Genomic DNA, 13,688 nt, shown 5'->3' with positions numbered 1-13,688 from the left:
AATTTTTAGGATATTAAGAATAGTTAACAGTAAGGTATAATTATATTTAGATCGTGGTATAAAGAATGTGTGGCAGAACTCAATAAATTTTCGTTGCACGCCTTCAATTTTATTTTTAAGATACTGGCTGCAGATAGCCCAGGCAACCCAACCGAATAGCAAACGCGAGCGAACGAGACTCAAATATAAAAGTCGAAAATGACGCTGAGAGCGTAACTTTCGACAAATCTTACGAGAAACAGCCAAGGTGCGGCGGCATGAATTAACCGTTCTCGAGATATGCTTGGAAAAGTGTAACTTGGCATCCAACAACGAACCCAGATCGTTAGTGTCCGTTGCTATGCGAATTAGATTAGCGTCAATGTTATAGGAGTAAATAATTGTTCTGCTAACTCTCCTAGTAACGGCAGGTGATCAAATCCCAGATATAAGAAGCCCCCAACGGCAGGTGATCAAATCCCAGATTTTAGAAGCTCCCAACGACAGGTATCAAATCCCAGATATTCACAGCCCCCAACGGTATGTTTCAAGTCTAAGTTATTCACAGCCCCCAACGGTATGTTTCAAGTCTAAGTTATTCACAGCCCCCAACGACAGGTTTCAAGTCTCAGATATTCCTAGCCCCCAACGGCAGGTTTCAAATCCCAGATATTCCTAGCCCCCAACGGCAGGTTTCAAATCCTAGCTATTAGAAGCCACCAACGGTAGGTGATCAAATCCCAGCTATTAAAAGCCAACAACGGCAGGTGATCAAATCCCAGATGTTAGAAGCCCCCAAGGGAAGGTATCAAATCGCAGATATTTCCAGCCACCAACGGCAGGTATCAAATCCCAGATATTCCTAGCCCCCAACGGCAGGAATCAAATCCCAGATATTCCCAGCCCCCAACGACAGGTTTCAAATCCCAGAAATTAGAAGCCACCAACGGCAGGTGATCAAATCCCAGAAATTAGAAGCCACCAACGGCAGGTGATCAAATCCCAGATATTAGAAGCCCCCAACGGCAGGTGATCAAATCCCAGATTTTAAAGCCACCAACGGTAGTTGATCAAATTCCAGCTATTAGAAGCCACCAACGGCAAGTGATCAAATCCCAGATAATAGAAGCCCCCCAACGGCAGGTGATCAAATTCCAGATATTAGAAGCCCCCAACGGCGAGTATTCAAATCCCAGATATTAGAAGCCCCCATCGGCGAGTGATCAAATCCCAGATATTAGAAGCCCCCAACGGCAAGTTTCATATCCAAGATATTAGCAGCCCCCAACGACAGGTTTCAATTCTAAGATATTGGCAGCCCCCAACGGCAGGTGATCAAATCTTAGATATTAGAAGCCACCAACGGCAGGTGATCAAATCCCAGATATTCGAAGCCACCAACGGCAGATCATCAAATCTTAGATATTAGAAGACACCAACGGCAGGTGATCAAATCCCAGATATTCCCCGCCAACAGCGGTGGGAATCAAATCCCAGATATTCACAGCCCCCAACGGCAGGTTTCAAATCTCAGATATTCCCAGCATCCAACGGCAGGTTTCAAATCTCAGATATTCCCAGCATCCAACGACAGGTTTCAAATCCCAGAAATTAGAAGGCACCAACGGCAGGTATCAAATCGCCCCCTACGGCAGGTTTCAATTCTAAGTTATTAGCAGCCCCCAAAAGCTGGCTCCAAATCACAGATATTAGAAGCCCCAAACGGCGTGTGATCAAATCCCAGCTATTAGAAGCCACCAACGGCAGGTGATCAAATCCCAGCTATTAGAAGCCACCAACGGTAGGTGATCAAATCCCAGCTATTAGAAGCCACCAACGGCAGGTGATCAAACACAGCTATTAGAAGCCACCAACGGCAGGTGATCAAATCCCAGCTATTAGAATCCACCAACGGTAGGTGATCAAATCCCAGCTATTAGAAGCCACCAACGGCAGGTGATCAAATCCCAGCTATTAGAATCCACCAACGGTAGGTGATCAAATCCCAGCTATTAGAATCCACCAACGGTAGGTGATCAAATCCCAGCTATTAGAATCCACCAACGGTAGGTGATCAAATCCCAGCTATTAGAAGCCCCCAACGGCAGGTATCAAATCCCAGAAATTTCCAGCTCCCAAAGACAGGTATCAAATCCCAGAAATTTCCAGCTCAAAAAGACAGGTATCAAATCCAAGATATATGAAGCCCCCAACGGCAGGTATCAAATCCCAGATATTTCCAGCCCCCAACGGCAAGTTTCAAATCCCAGATATTCCTATATTCATATCCAAGATATTAGCAGCCCCCAACGGCGGGGTTCAAATCTAAGATATTAGCAGCCCCCAACGGCGGGGTTCAAATCTAAGATATTAGCAGCCCCCAACGGCACGTGATCAAATCTAAGATATTACCAGCCCCCAACAGCACGTGATCAAATCCCAGATATTCACAGCCCCCAACGACAGGTTTCAAATCCCAGATATTAGAAGGCACCAACGGCAGGTGATCAAATCTTAGATATTAGAAGCCACCAACGGCAAAGGATCAAATCCCAGCTATTAGAAGCCACCAACGGCAGGTGATCAAATCCCAGCTATTAGAAGCCACCAACAGCAGGTGATCAAATCCCAGATATTAGAAACCCCCAACGGCAGGTGATCAAATCCCAGATTTTTGAAGCCCCCAACGGCAGGTATCAAATCCCAGATATTCACAGCCCCCAACGACAGGTTTCAAATCCCAGCTATTAGAAGTCACCAACGGCAGGTGATCAAATCCCAGCTATTAGAAGCCACCAACGGCAGGTGATCAAATCCCAGCTATTAGAAGCCACCAACGGCAGGTGATCTAATCCCAGATATACCCAGCCCCCAACGGCAGGAATCAAATCCCAGATGTTCACAGCCACCAACGGTAGGTGATCAAATCCCAGTTATTTCCAGCCACCAACGGCAGGTAGCAAATCCCAGATATTTCCAGCCCCCAACGGCAGGTATCAAATCGAGGATATATGCAGCCCCAAACAGCAGGTTTCAAATCAGTATTTGCCCATATGGCCCACAGCAAAGGAAGTTAACTTAAGAACTCCAGAATTTATAAAGAGACATTTTCCAAATTTGAGAGTCATAGATTGTACCGAATTTTACATTAATATGCCATCAGCTACTAATGCTCAACGCGAAGCTTTCAGTTCGTACAAACACAGCAACACTACTAAAGGTTTATTAGGCATTTCACCAGGCCCAAATGGTTATCTAACTTATTTTTCTAACATCTATGCTGGGCGAACCTCAGATTAGAAGCTAGCCAACCATTGTCACTTAAAAGACCAACTCGAAGAAGGTGATCTAGTTATGGCCGATAGTGGTTTTGATATATGGAAGGATTTGGACGCTAGAAAAATTAATCTAAGCATCCCAGATTATTTGGGTCACCGTGATCAGTTTACGGAAAAAGAAGTGAACAAAAGTAGGGATATTGCTAAAAATATAATTCATATTGAACGAGCTATAAGGAAGGTGAAAGAGTTTCAAATACTACAGGGTGTGATTCCTATTACTTTGTCTCCTGTTCTTGATAAAATTTACATCATTAGTTGTCACTTATCAAATTTCTGCGGACCTTTAATTCAAGAATAAAATTTTTGAAGTAATTATTTTACTTTACAAATCATTGTGAAGGTTTTCCTATATATATTTTTTTATTTATAACTTTGGATACCAGACGCCAACTCATCTGCAAAATATGGCAACAAATAGTCATAATAAGTTGTACAAAGTTTCGGATACATCACAGTATTAATAATGTTTTCATTTCTCTTAACAATAGCATACTCCAGATCGTGCACAAACAAAAAACATTGTTCAATATTAGAAACTAACATTTGACCCTGTATCTGATAATAATAATCATGAGTTTCGTTTATTTCATAAAGATTTAGTTCTCATTGAAGGTCAAGTAGAAATCCTTTTCTTGAGCTCTTTGAGCAATTGTCTTGTTTTTTTGGTATAGTGAAAATGGGCATTTTACCTCAACTAGGTATATTTTGTTTTCCTCTAAAATTATTCGGTCTGGGCTAGCACTTAGGAAGGGAAATTTTGGGTTTACAAGCAATCCAACTGTTGAGAGTTCTTCAAGTTTTATTTTGGAGACGAACAGTGCAAAAGCGGCGTCTTCATAAGCGATTCCATGTCGAACTGAGGGAGTGGTAAAAATTTTCCTTATTGATCGAAAGCATTGACTCTGTTTTTTCTTTCATTTTGGTGAAACATCCAAAATTCGAGGCTGTTAGTCTTAGTGCGCCTTGTTTAAACCAGAATGGGTTACGACTTTGTAATCTAGTTTTTTCTTCTATCATTTTAGATTCTTTTAAATTTACGCTTAATATTTTCAAAACATTAATTTCTTCGTCAGTTAAATTTATATGTTCTGAGGGTAAACAATAGTCCGCGGTATTTTCAATGGATTGCCAAGGTTTATAGTATAAATCTGTAGTTATGGGGCAGGTAACTCTTGGTAAAACTGGTACACAACCGTTACTTTCAATTGTATTGATAACGGGCAAGTTATCGATATTTTTAAATAAGTAAACAAGCTGCTCTATCTTCTTCTTGGTAACTGGTTGCGCCCAATCAGGCATTGGGTCATGTGTTCTAATAAGAGAACCTAGAGCAGCCTTTTGAGGCTTTTCTGGGTCAGGTTTGACAAATTGAATGTCACTGAAGAGCAACGGTTAACCGCACCATATCTAGGACTTCGTAAAGAACTGCAGCTGTGTGTTTACACTGACCATTAATTCCCGCAGGACACGAGCATGTGGCCCATTTTATTTTGCAACTGTCAGTTGCAAAGCATAAATGAAGCACGTAGTTCATTTTTCTCATGGAAGGCTCACACACTGCTCTAATAAAAGATAAAATGTCTTGTGCGTTTGTCTCTATACGAATGATGGCACCCTCGCGGAAGAGACCCCATCCTTGATTTTGATGTGACTTTGACTTGATGAATGCATTTATTGCACCATCTGTTATATATTTAAGAATGACTTTGTCACACCAGCCTTCCTTGGGAGAAACCCTTCCTTGAAGGCGTACCAGTCCTTGTTCAGATAATGATGGATTAATTCGTAGAACTTCCACACAAGATTCACACACGAAATCATCCATGCTTTTAGCCTTCTCTTCGTCCAATCCAATGCACATAGGATGATACCATTCACAACCTACGTCACACTGTATCATCATTATCATCGGGTCATTTGCCGTTCGGCAAATTCAATATAAACGTCTCTCAGAGTCTGCGTCTTTTGACTTTGACGTTGAAGGCCTTGTATCATTAAAAGTATCATCCTCATTATTTTTGGGAACATTTTTTCCCTGTAGTCGTTTTATCTTTAGCTTTCGGCATTTTCCTAAACTATTGAGAAGCGGCACTGTCTAAAGTTTTACCATCAACTCGCTATAGCAGAAAAAAACAAGAATTCATCATATTACATTGTTTGCTTACATATTTTTAAGCTTTAACTTTACATATATTTTACATACTTAAATGATGTCAAGTTTATAAACTTGTTTGAAATAAAAAAGGGCCCATCGAAGAAATGGCATAGAAAAATCAAAAGATATTACTGGCTTTAAACCTAAAAGAAGAGAAATATTTATACAACATAATGTTTTTCACTATACTTTTGAGATTTATTATCATTCCATACCTTGTGTTTTTCTAGTATTCAAACTAAAACAGACATCAACAACCTAACATCAAGCTACAGGTATAGCCATAGACATACTATAATAAGCTGGGTCGATCCAAAAAAGATACAACTATGTCAGACTAAAATCGGTTTTTTCAGTTATAAACAACAGTATATTGATAGGTTTATTAATAATTTTTATTTACCTGAATTATATCCAACCATTATTTTCAAGTAAAAAAATCTTAAAGTTGATAATCAAACGCGTTTATCCGCTTTAAAACAACTTCCCGAATCGCAGCCTTTGTAGCAGACGACGGACGACTTTCTTCCCGTTTCTCCCCTCCATGAATCCCGAGATAAGCCTAACTTCCGGCGATAGGAAATAAGGTGGATTGTGGGGTATCATAAGACTATTGAAGATGTACCCGAAATAACTAAAAATGATATAAAATCATTTTAAAGTCTAAAATCAAAACAACTCTACACTACCGTAGGAGCTATAAATTTCTTTTTGAAGAATACACTGTTTCCGATTCTTTAATGAGCAAAGCAGAACTGTAAGTGAAGGAAATTATTCATTATTATAAATTATAACTTAACTGACCAGAAATAAAAAAATTCAGTGAAAATGACAGAGTTTTCGTAAAGGCGACATGCTTCAAAAGTCAAAGGAACAACGAAAACCCCTACACAATTTGTGCACACTAAAAATATCAACAACTTCAATTTTGGATCAGTATTGTGGTTGTCCAGCCGGTATCTCAGGAGCATGCAACCATGGTATTGCTTTATTGAGGCTTCTTGCGCAGTTACGAAGTCAAAATGTTGTCAATCCACCAAAAGAACTTTCGTGTACAGATACGCCACAACAGTGGAATCGTCCCAGAGGCCAAAAAACGACCCCCTTCTCAGTAATAGATGTTAATTTCCAAGCCTCGAAAGAAGATGGGAAAAATAAACCCATGCTATGTAAAATGTATGACGCAAGCTCAAATCTTGATAAAAAAGAAGTGTGCAAAGCTTCAAAGGCTTTCATTGAAAACCTTAGTTCCAACGGAGTAAAAGATGACTGGGCGAGTATTTTACCGAATCCAGAAGAATTTGTGTGGGTTAAAACCAGAATCGGAATCGGAGAAGCTCCTGAAGGTTCGCCTCTTGCTTTACAGCTTTCAATAAATGAAGATGGTTTGAAGTTATTCATAACCTTGACATCTACGAGAGCCACATCCTATTTGCCTATGCTAATGAACCTCAAGATAGGTTTAAAATCCCGATCCATTCTAATCCACGTACTCCTTGGAGCTCCAAGAATTTGCCAGGATACTTCGGTCCTCTGGAGTCTGTATTATTGAAGGTATGCATTTCGATTGTATAGAAGTTGGTCATTTTGGAGTTTAATTTTTCAAATGTTTATTTTAGAAAAATCAACTTTCAGTTCAAGAAGCTATTGAGCTTGAAGTTAATACTAGAGATGAATCTGAGTCACAAGAGTTTAAAGGAGGCGCGAACAACAAGATTGAACTCTTCAATTTTTGGGCTAGTTTGTAAAAGAAGAAATCAAAATTGGAGTGAAGCTGGTATCAAAAATATCGTAAAGCCCAAAGATATTGGACATTTGAATGCCATAAAGTACGGAAAAAGGTGGGAAATTGTTGCAAGAAATAAGTATAGAAAAAAATGCTCAGCTTGGGTCATGACGTTACGGTTCATCCTTCAGGATATATTGTTGATCCTAGTAAACCATGGTTGGGAACGTCTCCAGATGATCTAGTTCAAGACCCAAGTGAAGCGGAACCTTATGGACTTTTGGAAATAAAATGCCCCTGGTCCACAATAAATAAAAGTCCGACGGAAGTTTTGAATGAAGATTTTAGAGTAAAAATGATTAACGGAAAACCATTTTTATCAGGTTACTGGGCAGATGGCACTATCAGGTGTAACATGGTGTGATTATGTAACTTATTTTCCTTCCGGCTTGATAATAGTGAGAGTGAGATTCAATAAGAAGATGTGGGAAAAGATAGAATCGCTTTTGAAATCTTTTTTCTTTACTCATATGCTACCAACCTTAGCTAGTTCCTAATAACTCTTAAAGGGAAAGAACTTTTTAGTAGTGTGTTAAATTTCTTCTTTAATATCCCTTTAAATTTGATCTCATTTTCTCAGTGGACCAAGATGTTTTTGACTTTAAAAAAATTAAAAATTACTTGTTAAAATGAGTTGTTATGTAATACATTATGATTTGTTACATTTTTTATTTATGAATCGCTGAGGGAAGAATCCACATTAATTATAGGCATCTCTTGATCATCGCTGTCGTAGGAATTAAAATCACTTGGTTGGCATAGTTTATCTTCATCAGACATACTTTCATCAGGCGGTAGTATTTCTTCTTGAAAATCATCTTCAAAATCAGTTGCATTAGCTGGTTTTAAGATTTCATCATAAACTTCATCCGTGTCCATTGTTTAAATTTTCTTTATTCCTAACGAGAGGGGTTTGAAAGTTCGCAACAACTGTCCATAGTTGATTAATTACGGGTGCAAGAGTCAAGGGAACTGGACGGTCAAGAATATGGAATCCTCTTATTCTTGCAATTCGCCGCTCCACGTGTATGCGCAGAGCCGCATTCTTTTGGGATTTCTCCAACTCTTCTTTATTAAATTGGCCCTTTCCACTCAGAAACGGAGGAATATTCAGTTTAACACCTTTTTTTTTCTAACAAATCTTCAATCAAGAATCCATTATCAGCCATAACGCTATCATTAGGGGAGAATTTCAAATTACAAAAACCACTTCGCAGAGTTAATTCCCGGTCGGAGATGGACCCCGTGAATAGATGAGAAACAAATGTGACTTAGCCGTTTGGACTGGTTCCAATAAGTCCTTTATAAGTGTTTGTGGATTTATAGTTTGAATATGAGCCAGATTGCAATACTAAAAACTTGGAAGTCTCACATTTAAGTTCTGTAGCATCAAGTATAACACGAGTACTGGGATTACTAATTTTAAAATCATCCGGCATAGCTGCGTCAACTTATTCTCGCGTTGGCCAGATGTTAATTTGTTCTAAACGAAAATACATGAAATTTATCCATGTTTTGCAATAATTGGATGCTGTACTGGGTGCTATACAAAAGCGATCAGCTAAATCTCTCATTAAGACTAAAAGAAATTGATCTTTCACGTTGAGCTTCTTCGGACGTCCCTTGGGCGACGTTTTCTGCACAATGTTACCGCTATTCCAAAAAATAATATTTTCACCTTTTTCACCCGGATTCAGAACAATATATCCTTATCATTATTCTTAATTTTGTCTATGCTTGGTTTCATTTTATCATAGCAACTTTCAGCATCTTCTGCTTGCTTCTTCGCTTCTTTTAATTCCATTTGTGCTTGAAAGAGCTTGTAATTTGTGATGCCTATTTGTCTCTCTTGGATAAATACTTTTAGTTTCAGTTGTTCAAAAGTTGCTTCGAGCTCTTTTCCTTTTTTGTACATTGACAACAATCATAATCCGGAATACATTCCTCAGTTGAAGCCACAATTGTAACTATTTCGGATATAACATCTTTGGCAACAGATTGTAGATCTTCCGGTTCGGGAATTGCTAATACTTCATTTTCGGGATTGGCAAGCTTCACTTCCTGATCTTTTAGATTAGAGATCTTTAATCCGTGATATTCGGTTTTGGCAATTGTCTATTCCTGATCCTCAGGAATAGCAGTCGTCAAATCCTGGTCTCCGAGAGTGGTAATCGACAATTCCTGGTCTCCGAGAGTGGTAATCGACAATTCCTGGTCTCCGAGAGTGGTAATCGACAATTCCTGGTCTCCGAGAGTGGTAATCGACAATTCCTGGTCTCCGAGAGTGGTAATCGACAATTCCTGGTCTCCGAGAGTGGTAATCGACAATTCCTGGTCTCCGAGAGTGGTAATCGACAATTCCTGGTCTCCGAGAGTGGTAATCGACAATTCCTGGTCTCCGAGAGTGGTAATCGACAATTCCTGGTCTCCGTCAGTGGTAATCGACAATTCCTGGTCTCCGTCAGCGGAAATTGTCAATTCCTGGTCTCCGGGAGTGGAAATCGTCAGTTCCGGATCTCCGGGAGTGATAACCGTCAGTTCCGGATCTCCGGGAGTGGAAATCGTCAGTTACGGATCTCCGGGAGTGGAAATCGTCAGTTCCGGATCTCCGGGAGTAGAAATCGTCAGTTCCTGATCTTCGGGACTGGCAATCGTCAATTCCTGATCTTCGGGATTGGTAATCCTTAGTTCTTGATCTTCGAGATTTAACATCCCCATCGGGGTTGGCTCTGTTGTGGGACAAGCATCAAAATTCCACTTGAATATCGATGGAATCACTCCCGCCTTCAAACATTTCCTGCCATTTGCTCGATTTTGTAGAAACTCGGATGTCTTAAAATGATTTGAAGACACAAGAATACGATTGAGCGGGTTATAAAGATAGCCTCGGCGACGAATTTTTTAAAGCCAAATAAGTCGCATTCTCCCACAATTTAACGACGGGACTTTATGATATGAAACCTGAAAAACCTGTATAATTAATTAGGTTGGGAATATTAAAGTTGCTTTTAAACTCAATTACATTTTTCGAAGATCCTCTCTGCTTACAATCCAAAACACTGCATATTTTTCTTAATGGGCCCATATTTGACCAAGGCTTAGTAATTCTACATAAGAAATCAAACAATTTTCATCTATTTCCATAATATTTATATAATTAAAATATATTATACACACCCGACTTTGCAGAATCCACACTTCAGGAACAATAACTTAATGATATAACCCAATTTTCTTTTTAATAATGACTAAAAACGCTAATCGCTTGAAAAAGTTGCGCGCAAAAACTCTCGGTGGACGGAGCCATGCTTTTTTCACCCAGTGGGAAATGTTAGCCAATCAGAATTAGGGCTACGAGAGCGCCATCTCTTAACAACGCGTGACTGAGCTGAACGCGAAGGGCCACTACCCCTGTAATTTCCTCTTTATTGTTCCTATTTCCGAATTTGTCTATCAACAACAACTCTTCACCTTGGTCGTTTGACAGTCCTAAGGAATTAAAGAAAAAGTAGCATACACACGAAGGCAGATAAGTATTACAGAACAATCAGTAAAGGTGTTAGAAGAGTATTGAGCGGAGGAACGGGGGAAAGTAATTGAATGTATCAATTGTGACGAATTGGGGCATGAAGCAAAGGATTGCTATATGCCAAATCGTTATTTAAACTCTACCCATTCATGCTACGATTGCTACTAGTCGGGACATATTGCAACCAACTGTCCTTTTGATGAAGAGGATGTATTAATTTTAGAAGACACGAAGGAAGAAATGGGGAAATTGTCCCTGTGAGTTTTGGCCTCAACCCCGTCCGTCCAGGACCTCTCTTTCGGGTTAAACCCTTCAACCGATCCTCCTTCTTCATCTAATGCCGAGTCAGATCCTTGGTCCTTAGCGCGTTACCTGCTTCAACCTCTCCGCCAAACGGACGTAAATGTACCTATTACGGCATATCATAAGTTCAGGGCGCAAGTCCTTGTGAACCCTAAGCCAGCTATAAAAACCCATCTCCAATTCGCCCTTTCTCTCCGTGCCAGTGGAGACATCTTGAGGCCCCGACGAAGATGAGAAAAATTGGGAGCGCTTTGGGTCCATGGGAAGGACCCCAAGGAATTCGCTCCCAAAAATATTAATTCCGTTCAAAATCGCTAACGCGAAACATCCATTAATATGGAGCACTTCAGTCTGCTGGAGATGCCGCAAAATAGGACATCATGTTGTGTCGGACTGTCCGGGGAAGAGGAGCCAAGCAGCTGAACAATGACGGGAAGCCGGAGGGCTATCCTGCTTGGAGCAACGACGAAAGGAAGAAGTGAACAAGCAATGAAAATAAAACAACACATATAACTTCACTACCCCTGCCAATTTATCCTGGGTTCCTCGGGGTAACCCTTTCCTTTTTGTTCTTCTTAATGATTTTGTTAAATATAATGTCACATAGCTTCTAAAGAGGGGGGATGTAACATAGCTGCCAGATTCCTTGGAGTTTCCACTCCTTTGATTTGGCAGGGCATATTGCCTCCATGTTACATGCTCCTCCCCTTTTCAAATATTTTGCTGTGATATTTTTGTTCTATGATTTTTTTCATTCCGTAGTCGTCTCTTAGAGAGAGCACATTACTTAGAACCGCTAAGACGGAGTTTGATTGTAACGGAGGTTATTTTGGGTTTATCCCTATTATTGTTATTAATAAAAATAAAGAAGATTACTCTTCCATTTTGGAGTAAACAGTAAGTTGTCTTTATTTTATTTTATGGCCGTCTAGAAAATATTACCTTTCGTTTAAATATTCTATTGAGGGTTGCAATTCATTCCTTAAAATGGACTACAGCTTACAACACCCATTTAATGGTCTCATAGCCGGAGCGACACAATCGGGAAAATCATACTTTGTAGCTAACCTTATAAAGTATAAAGATATATGTATATCACCCCCTACAGATAGGATAATATGGTGTTACACTGAATATCAACAGAAATGATTTAATTCGGTATTAGATCACACGCCTTCCGTAGAAGGGGATATTAAATGTGAATATATTAGACCCCAATATCAAGAATTTTGTTATACTTGACGATTTACTTTGTGAAATATTTAATAACAAGGATGTAACTAACTTGTTCATAAGGGGCTCGCACCATATATCGACATACATTTGTCTCGCTATTATGTAACTCTGCAATTTGTCTCTAGGAGATTTCATAAGAATAAGGTAATGAGAGTTCAAAGAAAAAAACACTAGAGTCTTTGACTCGATGGAATACGTTTAAGGCGATATAAATTACGCTCAAGTTGCGATGATGCGTTCCCTTGGTTAAAAGAGACCCAACTTCTCCTTTGTTCTCGGTCATCAAGTCATCGATGATTAAAAGGCAAGGTTTGCCTCTTGTATATTCTGATAAGTCTGGCGTACCTTGTTTGAAAAAAAAATTTCTCAAACTTTCGAAAAAAGGTTGCCATTCACCGTAAAACCACTGTATTTCGCTTATATTAGGGGAAGACATGGTTTCCCTATTCTCTAATATTTTTAAAACTGATTTTTCCGCTTTGAGACGGGCCTGCTATCAACACGTTAAAAGGATGGTATAAAGGATGCACGACCTTACTCTTTGACTTTCAACGAACGAATGAGATAAATATTGTAAAGTGTTTTTATAAATGACTCGTTTTGTGTTTAAAATTAAGATGCATTGCAACTTTTTCAATACGAAAATACGGTGGGGTACGTTTGCTCTAACCTTAAAAACTATTATTTGGTAATCAACTAAATATGATTGAAATCTTGGTAGAGCACCCGCCCCCGCGCATTCGTACAATGGTATTTCCGACTCCACGGCTATAACCTCCGCCATCTTCCTAAGCCTCTCTCCTGCCTTCTTCCTAATATCGGGACGGCTTAGGGTTTGGAAATCCGCCTCGAGGCTTTTGTCAATGGGATGTATTGTATGCTACCTTTGTATTCTAGCTAAAACTAGAGCATGTGGGAGACATAGCCGGTCGTTGTTTTTGATCTGTATAATACATATCTTCTCCCTGGCAAAAGTCTCGAAGCTACAAATTACTAACCGTTTCGAACGGTAGGCGCCTTGGGGTAACCTCACGCGCTGTATGCTTATTCCAATTGGGCCGAAAAAAAAACTTGGACCCTCCTTTAGAATTATAGGCTTTATCAGCCAGTACTTCTAGTATGTATCCAATATCTATTTGGTCCCTTCTTCTAAAACTATAGTCTGCGGTTTGAATGCCTGGATTACTAATATTTGTCATCGAAATTGCAATCATATCATCTGGTAAAAAGTCATCCAAATCGTAATCTTGGAAATCGCTTACAGATTCGACCATGTTATTGTCAAACTGCACTTGCAATTCCCATTCATCAAGATTAAAATTGAGGAAGGACACTACCCCGCTAGAAATTACGTTCACA

At 39.6% G+C, this 13,688-nt stretch overlaps 1 pseudogene; it reads right to left on the bottom strand.

Moving 5' to 3' along the window:
* Nucleotides 1-8,154: 8,154 nt before the first annotated feature.
* Nucleotides 8,155-8,952, bottom strand: LOC149657019 (uncharacterized; annotated as a pseudogene).
* Between the last annotated feature and the right edge of the window lie 4,736 nt (nt 8,953-13,688).

This window comes from Phalangium opilio, unplaced genomic scaffold (genome assembly GCF_054372755.1).
Source record: "Phalangium opilio isolate 3A_F unplaced genomic scaffold, DU_Popi_V2 ptg000077l_1, whole genome shotgun sequence".
In the NCBI taxonomy this organism is placed as follows: Eukaryota; Metazoa; Arthropoda; class Arachnida; order Opiliones; family Phalangiidae; genus Phalangium; species Phalangium opilio.
This window is presented reverse-complemented; position numbering and strand designations above follow the sequence as displayed.